The sequence below is a fragment of the Scyliorhinus canicula genome, chromosome 6, assembly GCF_902713615.1.
Source record: "Scyliorhinus canicula chromosome 6, sScyCan1.1, whole genome shotgun sequence".
Taxonomy (NCBI): Eukaryota; Metazoa; Chordata; class Chondrichthyes; order Carcharhiniformes; family Scyliorhinidae; genus Scyliorhinus; species Scyliorhinus canicula.
In genome coordinates, this window is record NC_052151.1 from 209640278 (window position 1) to 209660288 (window position 20011).

The 20011-nt window shown below is 60.2% G+C and overlaps 1 protein-coding gene across 1 annotated transcript in view; it reads left to right on the forward strand.

Moving 5' to 3' along the window:
• LOC119968004 overlaps positions 1–20011 on the forward strand; it is a 185773-nt gene that overhangs the window by 41013 nt on the left and 124749 nt on the right. The gene's annotated exons all lie outside the window — the stretch shown is intronic.

Consider the following 20011-nt stretch of genomic DNA (forward strand, 5'->3'; position numbering starts at 1 on the left):
TGAAGGAACTTTGTGTAAATTCTACAAGATGCATGTTACATGCTGCTGCCACTCTACGTCGGTGGTGGAGGGAGTGAATGTTGAAGGTGGTGGATGGGATGCCACTTGGGTAGGTCGCTTTGTCTTGGATGGTTCTTGGTGTTAATATGTTATTCTCTAAGTCTGAATAAAGATTGTAGACTTCCAGTTAACACAAATACTTTATTCAGTGGGTTCGTTCTGTTTCCAGAGCTAAACTAGATATAATACAGGCAAGAAGTATGACCTCCCTTGGGCTGGATCCTTTATACCCGTCCCTGATGCTGCCCTCGAGTGATGCTGTGGCTGTTACATTTGTCTGTAGTCCCTGGTGTATGTGCAGATGTATGTACAGATCACTACATCCCCCCCCCCCCCTTTTTATTTGACATGCTTTCTGGACTGGCCTCAAGAAAACTGTACATAACAAGTGGTGAGAACATGCAAATCTGCACACTGTGAAAATGATAAAAGTAATACAGAAACAATTAACTGTGTTGTGAGTCCATCGTGAGAAATGTCCATATTTGTCTTGTGCGTGTGTTGAAGTGTTGTTACAAATCTAGCCGGTTGGGTGCCTTACGGCTTCTGCTGGAGCGCCTTAACGGTGGTAGTAGAGATGATGGTTTGATGTCATCAAGAGTACTGTCTGGCGTTGTGTGGTAAGGAACGTCCTGTGGACAAATGGACTCCGTCAAGTCCAGTGTCGGAAATACTGGCTTTGTAGGTCGATCTCTAATAGATCCCGGCGGTTACGGCGAAAACGTACTCCCGCTGACGATTTGACAATGTAGGACCGCGGTGCTTCCAGCCTGAACACCTTGGCTTGCTCAGACCATCCGCCTTCTGAGTCCCTGATTCTGACGATGTCACCTATTGTCAGTGACTTCAGTGGAATCACATGTTGATCGTAGTCTCGTTTTTGTTTGGAGCATAGTGCCCGCATTTTGTTGAAAACCAGTGCGTTGCCGGGGTCTCGGAATTACATTGCCAGTAGGGTTGTCCGGATATCTCTGCCGAAGAGCATTTGTGCTGGCGACAGTCCTGAGCTCAATGGGGTTGCTCGGTACGATAACAGAGCTAGGTTGATGTCGGAACGTGACTTGGCTGCTTTGCTGATGAGTCGTTTAATGATATGGACACCTTTTTCCCCTGTTCCATTTGATTGTGGGTAGCGATTCTGTGTTGCACCGTTGTCTGACCTCTACTTTTTCCTGTGTTTGTGGTATTGATTCTGTTTGTCATTGTTCATGAAAGCTGTTTTGTTTGCTTGCTTCTGTAGCAGATGTGAATTTGTGAGATTCTTTATCATGCCATGGCGTGTTTGTAGTCTTGTCATTGCCACAGCATACTGCAAAACATTATCCTTCACGTGCATAGTTGTACAATGTTGTACAGGTCGTTGTTTCATTGTTGTTGTTTCTGTCTTTGTTGCTTTCGTTGTCGTTCTTTTTCATTTTGTCGCACTAGTTGATTCTGTTTTCGTTGTTTTCGCTTTTATTCTTGTTCTTTTTCTTGTTGTGCTTGTTGTTTCTGGGATGCTTTTGTCATTCTTTTTGTCGTTCATGATCTTGTTTCTGCTGTGCTTCTTGCGGTTTTTGTTCTTGTTGCGCTTAATGAGTGTGCCATGTGGATGATTTGAGTCATTGTCACAGTTATTGGTGTGGGTGTCCTTTGTGGTATCTGCTACCTTGAGGCTTGCGTCTCTCTCTTTGTGGAGTCTTGCGTCGCTCGCTCTGTGGAGTCTTGCGTCGCTCTTTGTGCAGACTTGCGTCTCTCTCTTTTTGGAGACTTGCGTTGCTATCTTTGTGGAGGCTTGCGTCGTTCTCTTTGTGGAGGCTTGCGTCGCTCTCTTTGTGGAGGCTTGCGTCGTTCTCTCTGTGGAGGCTTGCGTTGCTCTCTCTGTGGAGGCTTGCGTCGCTCGCTCTGTGGAGGCTTGCGTCGTTCTCTTAGTGGAGGCTTGCGTCGTTCTCTTTGTGGAGGCTTGCGTCGTTCTCTTTGTGGAGGCTTGCGTCGTTCTCTTTGTGGAGGCTTGCGTCGTTCTCTTTGTGGAGGCTTGCGTCGTTCTCTTTGTGGAGGCTTGCGTCGTTCTCTTTGTGGAGGCTTGCGTCGTTCACTTTGTGGAGGCTTGCGTCGTTCTCTTTGTGGAGGCTTGCGTCGTTCTCTTTGTGGAGGCTTGCGTCGTTCTCTTTGTGGAGGCTTGCGTCGTTCTCTTTGTGGAGGCTTGCGTCGTTCTCTTTGTGGAGGCTTCGTCGTTCTCTTTGTGGAGGCTTGCGTCGCTCTCTTTGTGGAGGCTTGAGTCGCTCTCTTTGTGGAGGCTTGCGTCGCTCTCTTTGTGGCGGCTTGAGTCGCTCGCTCTGTGGAGGCTTGCGTCGCTCGCTCTGTGGAGGCTTGCGTCGCTCGCTCTGTGGAGGCTTGCGTCGCTCGCTCTGTGGAGGCTTGCGTCGCTCGCTCTGTGGAGGCTTGCGCCGCTCGCTCTGTGGAGGCTTGCGCCGCTCGCTCTGTGGAGGCTTGCGTCGCTCGCTCTGTGGAGGCTTGCGTCGCTCGCTCTGTGGAGGCTTGCGTCGCTCGCTCTGTGGAGGCTTGCGTCGCTCGCTCTGTGGAGGCTTGCGTCGCTCGCTCTGTGGAGGCTTGCGTCGCTCGCTCTGTGGAGGCTTGCGTCGCTCGCTCTGCGGAGGCTTGCGTCGCTCGCTCTGCGGAGGCTTGCGTCGCTCGCTCTGCGGAGGCTTGCGTCGCTCGCTCTGCGGAGGCTTGCGTCGCTCGCTCTGCGGAGGCTTGCGTCGCTCGCTCTGCGGAGGCTTGCGTCGCTCGCTCTGCGGAGGCTTGCGTCGCTCGCTCTGCGGAGGCTTGCGTCGCTCGCTCTGCGGAGGCTTGAGTCGCTCTCTTTGTGGAGGCTTGCGTCGCTCTCTTTGTGGAGGCTTGCGTCGTTCTCTTTGTGGAGGCTTGCGTCGTTCTCTTTGTGGAGGCTTGCGTCGCTCGCTCTGCGGAGGCTTGCGTCGCTCGCTCTGCGGAGGCTTGCGTCGCTCGCTCTGCGGAGGCTTGCGTCGCTCGCTCTGCGGAGGCTTGCGTCGCTCGCTCTGCGGAGGCTTGCGTCGCTCGCTCTGCGGAGGCTTGCGTCGCTCGCTCTGCGGAGGCTTGCGTCGCTCGCTCTGCGGAGGCTTGCGTCGCTCGCTCTGCGGAGGCTTGCGTCGCTCGCTCTGCGGAGGCTTGCGTCGCTCGCTCTGCGGAGGCTTGCGTCGCTCGCTCTGCGGAGGCTTGCGTCGCTCGCTCTGCGGAGGCTTGCGTCGCTCGCTCTGCGGAGGCTTGCGTCGCTCGCTCTGCGGAGGCTTGCGTCGCTCGCTCTGCGGAGGCTTGCGTCGCTCGCTCTGCGGAGGCTTGCGTCGCTCGCTCTGCGGAGGCTTGCGTCGCTCGCTCTGCGGAGGCTTGCGTCGCTCGCTCTGCGGAGGCTTGCGTCGCTCTCTTTGTGGAGGCTTGCGTCGCTCTCTCTGTGGAGGCTTGAGTCGCTCTCTTTGTGGAGGCTTGCGTCGTTCTCTTTGTGGAGGCTTGCGTCGTTCTCTTTGTGGAGGCTTGCGTCGTTCTCTTTGTGGAGGCTTGCGTCGCTCTCTTTGTGGAGGCTTGCGTCGCTCTCTTTGTGGAGGCTTGAGTCGCTCTCTTTGTGGAGGCTTGCGTCGCTCTCTTTGTGGCGGCTTGAGTCGCTCGCTCTGTGGAGGCTTGCGTCGCTCGCTCTGTGGAGGCTTGCGCCGCTCGCTCTGCGGAGGCTTGAGTCGCTCTCTTTGTGGAGGCTTGCGTCGCTCTCTTTGTGGAGGCTTGCGTCGTTCTCTTTGTGGAGGCTTGCGTCGTTCTCTTTGTGGAGGCTTGCGTCGCTCGCTCTGCGGAGGCTTGCGTCGCTCGCTCTGCGGAGGCTTGCGTCGCTCGCTCTGCGGAGGCTTGCGTCGCTCGCTCTGCGGAGGCTTGCGTCGCTCGCTCTGCGGAGGCTTGCGTCGCTCGCTCTGCGGAGGCTTGCGTCGCTCGCTCTGAGGAGGCTTGCGTCGCTCGCTCTGAGGAGGCTTGCGTCGCTCGCTCTGCGGAGGCTTGCGTCGCTCGCTCTGCGGAGGCTTGCGTCGCTCGCTCTGCGGAGGCTTGCGTCGCTCGCTCTGCGGAGGCTTGCGTCGCTCGCTCTGCGGAGGCTTGCGTCGCTCGCTCTGCGGAGGCTTGCGTCGCTCGCTCTGCGGAGTCTTGCGTCGCTCGCTCTGTGGAGTCTTGCGTCGCTCGCTCTGTGGAGTCTTGCGTCGCTCGCTCTGTGGAGGCTTGCGTCGCTCGCTCTGAGGAGGCTTGCGTCGCTCGCTCTGCGGAGGCTTGCGTCGCTCGCTCTGCGGAGGCTTGCGTCGCTCGCTCTGCGGAGGCTTGCGTCGCTCGCTCTGCGGAGGCTTGCGTCGCTCTCTTTGCGGAGGCTTGCGTCGTTCTCTTTGCGGAGGCTTGCGTCGTTCTCTTTGCGGAGGCTTGCGTCGCTCGCTCTGCGGAGGCTTGCGTCGCTCGCTCTGCGGAGGCTTGCGTCGCTCGCTCTGCGGAGGCTTGCGTCGCTCGCTCTGCGGAGGCTTGCGTCGCTCGCTCTGCGGAGGCTTGCGTCGCTCGCTCTGCGGAGGCTTGCGTCGCTCGCTCTGCGGAGGCTTGCGTCGCTCGCTCGGCGGAGGCTTGCGTCGCTCGCTCTGCGGAGGCTTGCGTCGCTCGCTCTGCGGAGGCTTGCGTCGCTCGCTCTGCGGAGGCTTGCGTCGCTCTCTTTGCGGAGGCTTGCGTCGCTCTCTTTGCGGAGGCTTGAGTCGCTCTCTTTGCGGAGGCTTGCGTCGCTCTCTTTGCGGCGGCTTGAGTCGCTCGCTCTGTGGAGGCTTGCGTCGCTCGCTCTGTGGAGGCTTGCGTCGCTCTCTTTGCGGAGGCTTGAGTCGCTCTCTTTGCGGAGGCTTGCGTCGCTCTCTTTGCGGCGGCTTGAGTCGCTCGCTCTGTGGAGGCTTGCGTCGCTCGCTCTGTGGAGGCTTGCGTCGCTCGCTCTGTGGAGGCTTGCGTCGCTCGCTCTGTGGAGGCTTGCGTCGCTCGCTCTGTGGAGGCTTGCGTCGCTCGCTCTGTGGAGTCTTGCGTCGCTCGCTCTGTGGAGTCTTGCGTCGCTCGCTCTGTGGAGTCTTGCGTCGCTCGCTCTGTGGAGTCTTGCGTCGCTCGCTCTGCGGAGGCTTGCGTCGCTCGCTCTGCGGAGGCTTGCGTCGCTCGCTCTGCGGAGGCTTGCGTCGCTCGCTCTGCGGAGGCTTGCGTCGCTCGCTCTGCGGAGGCTTGCGTCGCTCGCTCTGCGGAGGCTTGCGTCGCTCGCTCTGCGGAGGCTTGCGTCGCTCGCTCTGTGGAGTCTTGCGTCGCTCGCTCTGTGGAGTCTTGCGTCGCTCGCTCTGTGGAGTCTTGCGTCGCTCGCTCTGTGGAGTCTTGCGTCGCTCGCTCTGTGGAGGCTTGCGTCGCTCGCTCTGAGGAGGCTTGCGTCGCTCGCTCTGCGGAGGCTTGCGTCGCTCGCTCTGCGGAGGCTTGCGTCGCTCGCTCTGCGGAGGCTTGCGTCGCTCGCTCTGCGGAGGCTTGCGTCGCTCGCTCTGCGGAGGCTTGCGTCGCTCTCTTTGCGGAGGCTTGCGTCGTTCTCTTTGCGGAGGCTTGCGTCGTTCTCTTTGCGGAGGCTTGCGTCCCTCGCTCTGCGGAGGCTTGCGTCGCTCGCTCTGCGGAGGCTTGCGTCGCTCGCTCTGCGGAGGCTTGCGTCGCTCGCTCTGCGGAGGCTTGCGTCGCTCGCTCTGCGGAGGCTTGCGTCGCTCGCTCTGCGGAGGCTTGCGTCGCTCGCTCTGCGGAGGCTTGCGTCGCTCGCTCTGCGGAGGCTTGCGTCGCTCGCTCTGCGGAGGCTTGCGTCGCTCGCTCTGCGGAGGCTTGCGTCGCTCGCTCTGCGGAGGCTTGCGTCGCTCTCTTTGCGGAGGCTTGCGTCGCTCTCTTTGCGGAGGCTTGAGTCGCTCTCTTTGCGGAGGCTTGCGTCGCTCTCTTTGCGGCGGCTTGAGTCGCTCGCTCTGTGGAGGCTTGCGTCGCTCGCTCTGTGGAGGCTTGCGTCGCTCTCTTTGCGGAGGCTTGAGTCGCTTTCTTTGCGGAGGCTTGCGTCGCTCTCTTTGCGGCGGCTTGAGTCGCTCGCTCTGTGGAGGCTTGCGTCGCTCGCTCTGTGGAGGCTTGCGTCGCTCGCTCTGTGGAGGCTTGCGTCGCTCGCTCTGTGGAGGCTTGCGTCGCTCGCTCTGTGGAGGCTTGCGTCGCTCGCTCTGTGGAGGCTTGCGTCGCTCGCTCTGTGGAGTCTTGCGTCGCTCGCTCTGTGGAGTCTTGCGTCGCTCGCTCTGTGGAGTCTTGCGTCGCTCGCTCTGTGGAGTCTTGCGTCGCTCGCTCTGTGGAGTCTTGCGTCGCTCGCTCTGTGGAGTCTTGCGTCGCTCGCTCTGTGGAGGCTTGCGTCGCTCGCTCTGAGGAGGCTTGCGTCGCTCGCTCTGCGGAGGCTTGCGTCGCTCGCTCTGTGGAGGCTTGCGTCGCTCGCTCTGTGGAGGCTTGCGTCGCTCGCTCTGCGGAGGCTTGCGTCGCTCGCTCTGCGGAGGCTTGCGTCGCTCGCTCTGCGGAGGCTTGCGTCGCTCGCTCTGCGGAGGCTTGCGTCGCTCGCTCTGCGGAGGCTTGCGTCGCTCGCTCTGCGGAGTCTTGCGTCGCTCGCTCTGTGGAGTCTTGCGTCGCTCGCTCTGTGGAGTCTTGCGTCGCTCGCTCTGTGGAGTCTTGCGTCGCTCGCTCTGTGGAGGCTTGCGTCGCTCGCTCTGAGGAGGCTTGCGTCGCTCGCTCTGCGGAGGCTTGCGTCGCTCGCTCTGCGGAGGCTTGCGTCGCTCGCTCTGCGGAGGCTTGCGTCGCTCGCTCTGCGGAGGCTTGCGTCGCTCTCTTTGCGGAGGCTTGCGTCGTTCTCTTTGCGGAGGCTTGCGTCGTTCTCTTTGCGGAGGCTTGCGTCCCTCGCTCTGCGGAGGCTTGCGTCGCTCGCTCTGCGGAGGCTTGCGTCGCTCGCTCTGCGGAGGCTTGCGTCGCTCGCTCTGCGGAGGCTTGCGTCGCTCGCTCTGCGGAGGCTTGCGTCGCTCGCTCTGCGGAGGCTTGCGTCGCTCGCTCTGCGGAGGCTTGCGTCGCTCGCTCTGCGGAGGCTTGCGTCGCTCGCTCTGCGGAGGCTTGCGTCGCTCGCTCTGCGGAGGCTTGCGTCGCTCTCTTTGCGGAGGCTTGCGTCGCTCTCTTTGCGGAGGCTTGAGTCGCTCTCTTTGCGGAGGCTTGCGTCGCTCTCTTTGCGGCGGCTTGAGTCGCTCGCTCTGTGGAGGCTTGCGTCGCTCGCTCTGTGGAGGCTTGCGTCGCTCTCTTTGCGGAGGCTTGAGTCGCTTTCTTTGCGGAGGCTTGCGTCGCTCTCTTTGCGGCGGCTTGAGTCGCTCGCTCTGTGGAGGCTTGCGTCGCTCGCTCTGTGGAGGCTTGCGTCGCTCGCTCTGTGGAGGCTTGCGTCGCTCGCTCTGTGGAGGCTTGCGTCGCTCGCTCTGTGGAGGCTTGCGTCGCTCGCTCTGTGGAGTCTTGCGTCGCTCGCTCTGTGGAGTCTTGCGTCGCTCGCTCTGTGGAGTCTTGCGTCGCTCGCTCTGAGGAGTCTTGCGTCGCTCGCTCTGCGGAGGCTTGCGTCGCTCGCTCTGCGGAGGCTTGCGTCGCTCGCTCTGCGGAGGCTTGCGTCGCTCGCTCTGCGGAGGCTTGCGTCGCTCGCTCTGCGGAGGCTTGCGTCGCTCGCTCTGCGGAGGCTTGCGTCGCTCGCTCTGCGGAGGCTTGCGTCGCTCGCTCTGCGGAGGCTTGCGTCGCTCTCTTTGCGGAGGCTTGCGTCGCTCTCTTTGCGGAGGCTTGAGTCGCTCTCTTTGCGGAGGCTTGCGTCGCTCTCTTTGCGGCGGCTTGAGTCGCTCGCTCTGTGGAGGCTTGCGTCGCTCGCTCTGTGGAGGCTTGCGTCGCTCGCTCTGTGGAGGCTTGCGTCGCTCGCTCTGTGGAGGCTTGCGTCGCTCGCTCTGTGGAGGCTTGCGTCGCTCGCTCTGTGGAGTCTTGCGTCGCTCGCTCTGTGGAGTCTTGCGTCGCTCGCTCTGTGGAGTCTTGCGTCGCTCGCTCTGTGGAGTCTTGCGTCGCTCGCTCTGTGGAGTCTTGCGTCGCTCGCTCTGTGGAGTCTTGCGTCGCTCGCTCTGTGGAGTCTTGCGTCGCTTGCTCTGTGGAGGCTTGCGTCGCTCGCTCTGTGGAGGCTTGCGTCGCTCGCTCTGTGGAGGCTTGCGTCGCTCGCTCTGTGGAGGCTTGCGTCGCTCGCTCTGTGGAGGCTTGCGTCGCTCGCTCTGTGGAGGCTTGCGTCGCTCGCTCTGTGGAGGCTTGCGTCGCTCTCTTTGTGGAGGCTTGCGTCGCTCTCTTTGTGGAGGCTTGAGTCGCTCTCTTTGTGGAGGCTTGCGTCGCTCTCTTTGTGGCGGCTTGAGTCGCTCGCTCTGTGGAGGCTTGCGTCGCTCGCTCTGTGGAGGCTTGCGTCGCTCGCTCTGTGGAGGCTTGCGTCGCTCGCTCTGTGGAGGCTTGCGTCGCTCGCTCTGTGGAGGCTTGCGTCGCTCGCTCTGTGGAGGCTTGCGTCGCTCGCTCTGTGGAGGCTTGCGTCGCTCGCTCTGTGGAGGCTTGCGTCGCTCGCTCTGTGGAGGCTTGCGTCGCTCGCTCTGTGGAGGCTTGCGTCGCTCGCTCTGTGGAGGCTTGCGTCGCTCGCTCTGTGGAGGCTTGCGTCGCTCGCTCTGTGGAGGCTTGCGTCGCTCGCTCTGTGGAGGCTTGCGTCGCTCGCTCTGTGGAGGCTTGCGTCGCTCGCTCTGTGGAGGCTTGCGTCGCTCGCTCTGTGGAGGCTTGCGTCGCTCGCTCTGGGGAGGCTTGCGTCGCTCGCTCTGGGAGGCTTGCGTCGCTCGCTCTGCGGAGGCTTGCGTCGCTCGCTCTGCGGAGGCTTGCGTCGCTCGCTCTGCGGAGGCTTGCGTCGCTCGCTCTGCGGAGGCTTGCGTCGCTCGCTCTGCGGAGGCTTGCGTCGCTCGCTCTGCGGAGGCTTGCGTCGCTCGCTCTGCGGAGGCTTGCGTCGCTCTCTTTGCGGAGGCTTGCGTCGCTCTCTTTGCGGAGGCTTGAGTCGCTCTCTTTGCGGAGGCTTGCGTCGCTCTCTTTGCGGAGGCTTGCGTCGCTCGCTCTGTGGAGGCTTGCGTCGCTCGCTCTGTGGAGGCTTGCGTCGCTCGCTCTGTGGAGGCTTGCGTCGCTCGCTCTGTGGAGGCTTGCGTCGCTCGTTCTGTGGAGGCTTGCGTCGCTCGCTCTGTGGAGTCTTGCGTCGCTCGCTCTGTGGAGTCTTGCGTTGCTCGCTCTGTGGAGTCTTGCGTCGCTCGCTCTGTGGAGTCTTGCGTCGCTCGCTCTGTGGAGTCTTGCGTCGCTCGCTCTGTGGAGGCTTGCGTCGCTCGCTCTGTGGAGTCTTGCGTCGCTCGCTCTGTGGAGTCTTGCGTCGCTCGCTCTGTGGAGGCTTGCGTCGCTCGCTCTGTGGAGGCTTGCGTCGCTCGCTCTGTGGAGGCTTGCGTCGCTCGCTCTGTGGAGGCTTGCGTCGCTCGCTCTGTGGAGGCTTGCGTCGCTCGCTCTGTGGAGGCTTGCGTCGCTCGCTCTGTGGAGGCTTGCGTCGCTCGCTCTGTGGAGGCTTGCGTCGCTCGCTCTGTGGAGGCTTGCGTCGCTCGCTCTGTGGAGGCTTGCGTCGCTCGCTCTGTGGAGGCTTGCGTCGCTCGCTCTGTGGAGGCTTGCGTCGCTCGCTCTGAGGAGGCTTGCGTCGCTCGCTCTGCGGAGGCTTGCGTCGCTCGCTCTGCGGAGGCTTGCGTCGCTCGCTCTGCGGAGGCTTGCGTCGCTCGCTCTGCGGAGGCTTGCGTCGCTCGCTCTGCGGAGGCTTGCGTCGCTCGCTCTGCGGAGGCTTGCGTCGCTCGCTCTGCGGAGGCTTGCGTCGCTCGCTCTGTGGAGGCTTGCGTCGCTCGCTCTGTGGAGGCTTGCGTCGCTCTCTTTGTGGAGGCTTGCGTCGCTCTCTTTGTGGAGGCTTGAGTCGCTCTCTTTGTGGAGGCTTGCGTCGCTCTCTTTGTGGCGGCTTGAGTCGCTCGCTCTGTGGAGGCTTGGGTCGCTCGCTCTGTGGAGGCTTGCGTCGCTCGCTCTGTGGAGGCTTGCGTCGCTCGCTCTGTGGAGGCTTGCGTCGCTCGCTCTGTGGAGGCTTGCGTCGCTCGCTCTGTGGAGGCTTGCGTCGCTCGCTCTGTGGAGGCTTGCGTCGCTCGCTCTGTGGAGGCTTGCGTCGCTCGCTCTGTGGAGGCTTGCGTCGCTCGCTCTGTGGAGGCTTGCGTCGCTCGCTCTGTGGAGGCTTGCGTCGCTCGCTCTGTGGAGGCTTGCGTCGCTCGCTCTGTGGAGGCTTGCGTCGCTCGCTCTGTGGAGGCTTGCGTCGCTCGCTCTGTGGAGGCTTGCGTCGCTCGCTCTGTGGAGGCTTGCGTCGCTCGCTCTGCGGAGGCTTGCGTCGCTCGCTCTGCGGAGGCTTGCGTCGCTCGCTCTGTGGAGGCTTGCGTCGCTCGCTCTGTGGAGGCTTGCGTCGCTCGCTCTGTGGAGGCTTGCGTCGCTCGCTCTGTGGAGTCTTGCGTCGCTCGCTCTGTGGAGTCTTGCGTCGCTCGCTCTGTGGAGTCTTGCGTCGCTCGCTCTGTGGAGGCTTGCGTCGCTCGCTCTGTGGAGTCTTGCGTCGCTCGCTCTGTGGAGTCTTGCGTCGCTCGCTCTGTGGAGTCTTGCGTCGCTCGCTCTGTGGAGGCTTGCGTCGCTCGCTCTGTGGAGGCTTGCGTCGCTCGCTCTGTGGAGGCTTGCGTCGCTCGCTCTGTGGAGGCTTGCGTCGCTCGCTCTGTGGAGGCTTGCGTCGCTCGCTCTGTGGAGGCTTGCGTCGCTCGCTCTGTGGAGGCTTGCGTCGCTCGCTCTGTGGAGGCTTGCGTCGCTCGCTCTGCGGAGGCTTGCGTCGCTCTCTTTGCGGAGGCTTGCGTCGCTCTCTTTGTGGAGGCTTGAGTCGCTCTCTTTGTGGAGGCTTGCGTCGCTCTCTTTGTGGCGGCTTGAGTCGCTCGCTCTGTGGAGGCTTGTGTCGCTCGCTCTGTGGAGGCTTGCGTCGCTCGCTCTGTGGAGGCTTGCGTCGCTCGCTCTGTGGAGGCTTGCGTCGCTCGCTCTGTGGAGGCTTGCGTCGCTCGCTCTGTGGAGGCTTGCGTCGCTCGCTCTGTGGAGGCTTGCGTCGCTCGCTCTGTGGAGGCTTGCGTCGCTCGCTCTGTGGAGGCTTGCGTCGCTCGCTCTGTGGAGGCTTGCGTCGCTCGCTCTGTGGAGGCTTGCGTCGCTCGCTCTGTGGAGGCTTGCGTCGCTCGCTCTGTGGAGGCTTGCGTCGCTCGCTCTGTGGAGGCTTGCGTCGCTCGCTCTGTGGAGGCTTGCGTAGCTCGCTCTGTGGAGGCTTGCGTCGCTCGCTCTGCGGAGGCTTGCGTCGCTCGCTCTGCGGAGGCTTGCGTCGCTCGCTCTGCGGAGGCTTGCGTCGCTCTCTTTGCGGCGGCTTGAGTCGCTCGCTCTGTGGAGGCTTGCGTCGCTCGCTCTGTGGAGGCTTGCGTCGCTCGCTCTGTGGAGGCTTGCGTCGCTCGCTCTGCGGAGGCTTGCGTCGCTCTCTTTGCGGCGGCTTGAGTCGCTCGCTCTGTGGAGGCTTGCGTCGCTCGCTCTGTGGAGGCTTGCGTCGCTCGCTCTGTGGAGGCTTGCGTCGCTCGCTCTGTGGAGGCTTGCGTCGCTCGCTCTGTGGAGGCTTGCGTCGCTCGCTCTGTGGAGGCTTGCGTCGCTCGCTCTGTGGAGGCTTGCGTCGCTCGCTCTGTGGAGGCTTGCGTCGCTCGTTCTGTGGAGGCTTGCGTCGCTCGCTCTGTGGAGTCTTGCGTCGCTCGCTCTGTGGAGTCTTGCGTTGCTCGCTCTGTGGAGTCTTGCGTCGCTCGCTCTGTGGAGTCTTGCGTCGCTCGCTCTGTGGAGTCTTGCGTCGCTCGCTCTGTGGAGTCTTGCGTCGCTCGCTCTGTGGAGTCTTGCGTCGCTCGCTCTGTGGAGTCTTGCGTCGCTCGCTCTGTGGAGGCTTGCGTCGCTCGCTCTGTGGAGGCTTGCGTCGCTCGCTCTGTGGAGGCTTGCGTCGCTCGCTCTGTGGAGGCTTGCGTCGCTCGCTCTGTGGAGGCTTGCGTCGCTCGCTCTGTGGAGGCTTGCGTCGCTCGCTCTGTGGAGGCTTGCGTCGCTCGCTCTGTGGAGGCTTGCGTCGCTCGCTCTGTGGAGGCTTGCGTCGCTCGCTCTGTGGAGGCTTGCGTCGCTCGCTCTGTGGAGGCTTGCGTCGCTCGCTCTGTGGAGGCTTGCGTCGCTCGCTCTGAGGAGGCTTGCGTCGCTCGCTCTGCGGAGGCTTGCGTCGCTCGCTCTGCGGAGGCTTGCGTCGCTCGCTCTGCGGAGGCTTGCGTCGCTCGCTCTGCGGAGGCTTGCGTCGCTCGCTCTGCGGAGGCTTGCGTCGCTCGCTCTGCGGAGGCTTGCGTCGCTGCGGAGGCTTGCGTCGCTCGCTCTGTGGAGGCTTGCGTCGCTCGCTCTGTGGAGGCTTGCGTCGCTCGCTCTGTGGAGGCTTGCGTCGCTCTCTTTGTGGAGGCTTGCGTCGCTCTCTTTGTGGAGGCTTGAGTCGCTCTCTTTGTGGAGGCTGCGTCGCTCTCTTTGTGGCGGCTTGAGTCGCTCGCTCTGTGGAGGCTTGGGTCGCTCGCTCTGTGGAGGCTTGCGTCGCTCGCTCTGTGGAGGCTTGCGTCGCTCGCTCTGTGGAGGCTTGCGTCGCTCGCTCTGTGGAGGCTTGCGTCGCTCGCTCTGTGGAGGCTTGCGTCGCTCGCTCTGTGGAGGCTTGCGTCGCTCGCTCTGTGGAGGCTTGCGTCGCTCGCTCTGTGGAGGCTTGCGTCGCTCGCTCTGTGGAGGCTTGCGTCGCTCGCTCTGTGGAGGCTTGCGTCGCTCGCTCTGTGGAGGCTTGCGTCGCTCGCTCTGTGGAGGCTTGCGTCGCTCGCTCTGTGGAGGCTTGCGTCGCTCGCTCTGTGGAGGCTTGCGTCGCTCGCTCTGTGGAGGCTTGCGTCGCTCGCTCTGTGGAGGCTTGCGTCGCTCGCTCTGTGGAGGCTTGCGTCGCTCGCTCTGTGGAGGCTTGCGTCGCTCGCTCTGTGGAGGCTTGCGTCGCTCGCTCTGTGGAGGCTTGCGTCGCTCGCTCTGTGGAGTCTTGCGTCGCTCGCTCTGTGGAGTCTTGCGTCGCTCGCTCTGTGGAGTCTTGCGTCGCTCGCTCTGTGGAGTCTTGCGTCGCTCGCTCTGTGGAGTCTTGCGTCGCTCGCTCTGTGGAGTCTTGCGTCGCTCGCTCTGTGGAGTCTTGCGTCGCTCGCTCTGTGGAGTCTTGCGTCGCTCGCTCTGTGGAGGCTTGCGTCGCTCGCTCTGTGGAGGCTTGCGTCGCTCGCTCTGTGGAGGCTTGCGTCGCTCGCTCTGTGGAGGCTTGCGTCGCTCGCTCTGTGGAGGCTTGCGTCGCTCGCTCTGTGGAGGCTTGCGTCGCTCGCTCTGTGGAGGCTTGCGTCGCTCGCTCTGTGGAGGCTTGCGTCGCTCGCTCTGCGGAGGCTTGCGTCGCTCTCTTTGCGGAGGCTTGCGTCGCTCTCTTTGTGGAGGCTTGAGTCGCTCTCTTTGTGGAGGCTTGCGTCGCTCTCTTTGTGGCGGCTTGAGTCGCTCGCTCTGTGGAGGCTTGTGTCGCTCGCTCTGTGGAGGCTTGCGTCGCTCGCTCTGTGGAGGCTTGCGTCGCTCGCTCTGTGGAGGCTTGCGTCGCTCGCTCTGTGGAGGCTTGCGTCGCTCGCTCTGTGGAGGCTTGCGTCGCTCGCTCTGTGGAGGCTTGCGTCGCTCGCTCTGTGGAGGCTTGCGTCGCTCGCTCTGTGGAGGCTTGCGTCGCTCGCTCTGTGGAGGCTTGCGTCGCTCGCTCTGTGGAGGCTTGCGTCGCTCGCTCTGTGGAGGCTTGCGTCGCTCGCTCTGTGGAGGCTTGCGTCGCTCGCTCTGTGGAGGCTTGCGTCGCTCGCTCTGTGGAGGCTTGCGTAGCTCGCTCTGTGGAGGCTTGCGTCGCTCGCTCTGCGGAGGCTTGCGTCGCTCGCTCTGCGGAGGCTTGCGTCGCTCGCTCTGCGGAGGCTTGCGTCGCTCTCTTTGCGGCGGCTTGAGTCGCTCGCTCTGTGGAGGCTTGCGTCGCTCGCTCTGTGGAGGCTTGCGTCGCTCGCTCTGTGGAGGCTTGCGTCGCTCGCTCTGCGGAGGCTTGCGTCGCTCTCTTTGCGGCGGCTTGAGTCGCTCGCTCTGTGGAGGCTTGCGTCGCTCGCTCTGTGGAGGCTTGCGTCGCTCGCTCTGTGGAGGCTTGCGTCGCTCGCTCTGTGGAGGCTTGCGTCGCTCGCTCTGTGGAGGCTTGCGTCGCTCGCTCTGTGGAGGCTTGCGTCGCTCGCTCTGTGGAGTCTTGCGTCGCTCGCTCTGTGGAGTCTTGCGTCGCTCGCTCTGTGGAGTCTTGCGTCGCTCGCTCTGTGGAGTCTTGCGTCGCTCGCTCTGTGGAGGCTTGCGTCGCTCGCTCTGTGGAGGCTTGCGTCGCTCGCTCTGTGGAGGCTTGCGTCGCTCGCTCTGTGGAGGCTTGCGTCGCTCGCTCTGTGGAGGCTTGCGTCGCTCGCTCTGTGGAGGCTTGCGTCGCTCGCTCTGTGGAGGCTTGCGTCGCTCGCTCTGTGGAGGCTTGCGTCGCTCGCTCTGTGGAGGCTTGCGTCGCTCGCTCTGTGGAGGCTTGCGTCGCTCGCTCTGAGGAGGCTTGCGTCGCTCGCTCTGCGGAGGCTTGCGTCGCTCGCTCTGCGGAGGCTTGCGTCGCTCGCTCTGCGGAGGCTTGCGTCGCTCGCTCTGCGGAGGCTTGCGTCGCTCGCTCTGCGGAGGCTTGCGTCGCTCGCTCTGCGGAGGCTTGCGTCGCTCGCTCTGCGGAGGCTTGCGTCGCTCGCTCTGCGGAGGCTTGCGTCGCTCGCTCTGCGGAGGCTTGCGTCGCTCGCTCTGCGGAGGCTTGCGTCGCTCGCTCTGCGGAGGCTTGAGTCGCTCGCTCTGTGGAGGCTTTGTGAGATTCTTTATCATGCCATGGCGTGTTTGTAGTCTTGTCATTGCCACAGCATACTGCGAAACATTATCCTTCACGTGCAGAGTTGTACAATGTTGTACAGGTCGTTGTTTCATTGTTGTTGTTTCTGTCTTTGTTGCTTTCGTTGTCGTTCTTTTTCATTTTGTCGCACTAGTTGATTCTGTTTTCGTTGTTTTCGCTTTTATTCTTGTTCTTTTTCTTGTTGTGCTTGTTGTTTCTGGGATGCTTTTGTCATTCTTTTTGTCGTTCATGATCTTGTTTCTGCTGTGCTTCTTGCGGTTTTTGTTCTTGTTGCGCTTAATGAGTGTGCCATGTGGATGATTTGAGTCATTGTCACAGTTATTGGTGTCGGTGTCCTTTGTGGTATCTGCTACCTTGAGGCTTGCGTCTCTCTCTTTGTGGAGTCTTGCGTCGCTCGCTCTGTGGAGTCTTGCGTCGCTCTTTGTGCAGACTTGCGTCTCTCTCTTTTTGGAGACTTGCGTCGCTATCTTTGTGGAGGCTTGCGTCGTTCTCTTTGTGGAGGCTTGCGTCGCTCTCTTTGTGGAGGCTTGCGTCGTTCTCTCTGTGGAGGCTTGCGTTGCTCTCTCTGTGGAGGCTTGAGTTGCTCTCTTTGTGGAGGCTTGCATCGCCTGCTCAGTGGAGGCTTGAGTCGCTCTCTTTGTGGAGACTTGCGTCGTTCTCTTTGTGGAGGCTTGCGTCGTTCTCTTTGTGGAGGCTTGCGTCGTTCACTTTGTGGAGGCTTGCGTCGTTCTCTTTGTGGAGGCTTGCGTCGTTCTCTTTGTGGAGGCTTGCGTCTCTCTCTTTGTGGAGGCTTGCGTCTCTCTCTTTGTGGAGGCTTGCGTCTCTCTCTTTGTGGAGGCTTGCGTCGTTCTCTTTGTGGAGGTTTGCGTCGTTCTCTTTGTGGAGGTTTGCGTCGTTCTCTTTGTGGAGGTTTGCGTTGCTCGCTCTGTGGAGGCTTGAGTCGCTCGCTCTGTGGAGGCTTGCGTCGCTCTCTCTGTGGAGGCTTGCGTCGTTCTCTTTGTGGAGGCTTGCGTCGCTCTCTTTGTGGAGGCTTGCGTCGTTCTCTTTGTGGAGGCTTGCGTCGTTCTCTTTGTGGAGGCTTGCGTCTCTCTCTTTGTGGAGGCTTGAGTCGCTCTCTTTGTGGAGGCTTGCGTCGCTCTCTTTGTGGAGGCTTGCGTCGTTCTCTTTGTGGAGGCTTGAGTCGCTCTCTCTGTGGAGGCTTGCGTCGCTCGCTCTGTGGAGTCCTTCGTCGCTCGCTCTGTGGAGTCCTTCGTCGCTCGCTCTGTGGAGTCCTTCGTCGCTCGCTCTGTGGAGTCCTTCGTCGCTCGCTCTGTGGAGTCCTTCGTCGCTCGCTCTGTGGAGTCCTTCGTCGCTCGCTCTGTGGAGTCCTTCGTCGCTCGCTCTGTGGAGTCCTTCGTCGCTCGCTCTGTGGAGTCCTTCGTCGCTCGCTCTGTGGAGTCCTTCGTCGCTCGCTCTGTGGAGTCCTTCGTCGCTCGCTCTGTGGAGTCCTTCGTCGCTCGCTCTGTGGAGTCCTTCGTCGCTCGCTCTGTGGAGTCCTTCGTCGCTCGCTCTGTGGAGTCCTTCGTCGCTCGCTCTGTGGAGTCCTTCGTCGCTCGCTCTGTGGAGTCCTTCGTCGCTCGCTCTGTGGAGTCCTTCGTCGCTCGCTCTGTGGAGTCCTTTGTCGCTCGCTCTGTGGAGTCCTTTGTCGCTCGCTCTGTGGAGTCCTTTGTCGCTCGCTCTGTGGAGTCCTTTGTCGCTCGCTCTGTGGAGTCCTTCGTCGCTCGCTCTGTGGAGTCCTTCGTCGCTCGCTCTGTGGAGTCCTTCGTCGCTCGCTCTGTGGAGTCCTTCGTCGGTCGCTCTGTGGAGTCCTTCGTCGCTCGCTCTGTGGAGTCCTTCGTCGCTCGCTCTGTGGAGTCCTTCGTCGCTCGCTCTGTGGAGTCCTTCGTCGCTCGCTCTGTGGAGTCCTTCGTCGCTCGCTCTGTGGAGTCCTTCGTCGCTCGCTCTGTGGAGTCCTTCGTCGCTCGCTCTGTGGTGTCCTTCGTCGCTCGCTCTGTGGAGTCCTTCGTCGCTCGCTCTGTGGAGTCCTTCGTCGCTCGCTCTGTGGAGTCCTTCGTCGCTCGCTCTGTGGAGTCCTTTGTCGCTCGCTCTGTGGAGTCCTTTGTCGCTCGCTCTGTGGAGTCCTTCGTCGCTCGCTCTGTGGAGTCCTTCGTCGCTCGCTCTGTGGAGTCCTTCGTCGCTCGCTCTGTGGAGTCCTTCGTCGCTCGCTCTGTGGAGTCCTTCGTCGCTCGCTCTGTGGAGTCCTTCGTCGCTCGCTCTGTGGAGTCCTTCGTCGCTCGCTCTGTGGAGTCCTTCGTCGCTCGCTCTGTGGAGTCCTTCGTCGCTCGCTCTGTGGAGTCCTTCGTCGCTGTATTCAGCCCTGTCCCCAACAGATGATTCTGTGTTTGTAGAGACTTAAAGTATTGATTTTGTTTTTGTTCATAAGCAAGGCATTTTTGTATAGCGATTTCTAGAGTTAGATACTTATTTTGTGGAAGTTCATCCCTCAAATTTTTATCAGATAGTCCAGAAATTAATTGATGCATTATCACAGTGTCTCTGAAATCAGCATAATCACAGCCTTGTGATATTAACTTGAAATTTGTAATAAAATCAGATGGGGAAACCCTCCGTTTCTCTGACAAGAGTTAAATCTTTCCAGCATCTCAGCAGACCATTCATCAAATTTTTTGAGTATAACGTCTACGTTGGTGCTGTCCTCACCTTCTAAGTAATTAAAGCAATTATGGATTTCTCTAGCTTCATGCCCTCCTGTTGAGAGTAGTAGGGCTATTTTCATTGCGTCAGAGGCAGTGCTTATATCATTAGCTGTGATAAATATTTGGAACAGCTGTTCAAACATTTTCCAGTTATAACTTAAATTATCAGTTGTTTCGAGCTGCCATGGAGATCCAACAAGTTCCATCGAATCAGTTAGTTGTCGAGGATCCATTTGCTGTGAAGTCTTCCACAGTCGAATATCCGGTTTAAGTTTTTCTTATCCTGCTGGTGTCTAGCTAGCTTTCAGAAATCACCCCTGGTACCATATGTTATTCTCTAAGTTTGAATAAAGAATGTAGACTTCTAGTTAACACAAATACTTCATTCAGTGGGTTCATTCTGTTTCCAGAGCTTAGCTAGATATAATACAGTCAAGAAGTATGACCAGTGAAGCTGAGGTAAACTACCTATGCCGAGCTGCCTCTGTCTGCTGCTGCTCATTGGCCTTGTGCTTCTGAAAGAGGCGGATCCTCCCTTGGGCTGGACCCTTTATACCCGTCTCTGATGCTGCCCTCTGGTGATACTGTGGGTGTATGTGCAGATGTATGTACAGATGTACAGATCACTACAGTGGAGGGAGTAAATGTTGAAGGTGGTGGATGGGATGCCACTTGGGGAGGCTGCTTTGTCCTGGATGGTTCTTGGTGTTATTGGAGCTGCAATAATTTCGGCAAGTGGAGAGTTATCCATCACACTTCTGACCTGTGTCTTGTAGTTGGTGGACAAGCTTCAAGGAGTCAGGAGGTGAGTTACTCTCCACAGAGTTCCCAACGTTTAACACTGTCTTCTTGCCACAATTTTAATGTCGCTAGTTCAAAGCAGGTTTCTGGTCAGTGGTAACCCCAGTAATAGTGGGGGATTTGGTAATGGTAATGGTACGAATGCCAAGGGTGATTGGTGGGTTCTCTTTTATTGGAGATGGCCGTTGTCTGAAACTTTCAGTCCACCATTGCATACGGACTTGGACTGTTTCACTAACGGAGAAGTTGCAATTGGTGCTGAACTACGAACATTTCCACTTCACATTACCATTTCTGGAGATGTCTTGACCCACCAGCAGGGCAGACCCAGCAGAGGTAGTGGTACAGTTGTGTGCAGTCGGGAGGAAATTTCCCTGGGCGCCCTCATCATCGACTCTGGACCCTATGAAGTATCATGGCATTAGATCAAACCTGGGCAAAGAAACCTCCTGCTGATTTCCACATACCAATCAGCCTTAGCTGATGAATGAGCACTTCATGTTGAATGTCACTTGGAGGGAGCATGGAGGGTGGTGACGGTGCAGAATGTACCCTGGGTGGAGGATCCCAATGTCCAAGAGTGGCTTTGTAGCACCACCACAGACCAAACTGACCGGGTGTAATGGGCATAGCTTCTCGACTTGGACAGTGACAGGTGATGAGGGAACCAAGGAGAGGGAAAACATAACTGACATTAAGCTCACCAACCTACCTGTTGCAGATACATCTGTCCATGGCAGTATCAGTAGGAATGATCACCACACAGTCCTTGTATATAGACCATGTCCCGTCTTCACGTGGAGAGTTATCCGCGTTCCTAGGGCACATTGATGCCACAGTCGGTCAAGAGCTGCCTTGATGTCAATCACTGTCACCTCACCTCAGGGATTCAGCTCTTTTGGCCATGTTTGGACCAAAGCTGCATTGAGGTAGGAGGTTGAGTGGCCTTGACGGAACCCAATCTGTGAGCAGGGTATTTATGAGTAAATGCTAACTCATGGCACTGTTGTTGACCCCTTCCGTCACTTTACTGATGATGACTAGACTGATGGTAAGAATTGTATGGGTTGGATTTGTCCTGCTTTTTGTGTGCAGGACATATCTGGGCAGTTTCCCCATTTGCTGCATAGATGCCAGTGCTGTACCTGTACTAGCACAGCTTGTGTCGGGGAAAGTTCTGAAGCACCGTCTTTAATGCCACTGCCAGAATGTT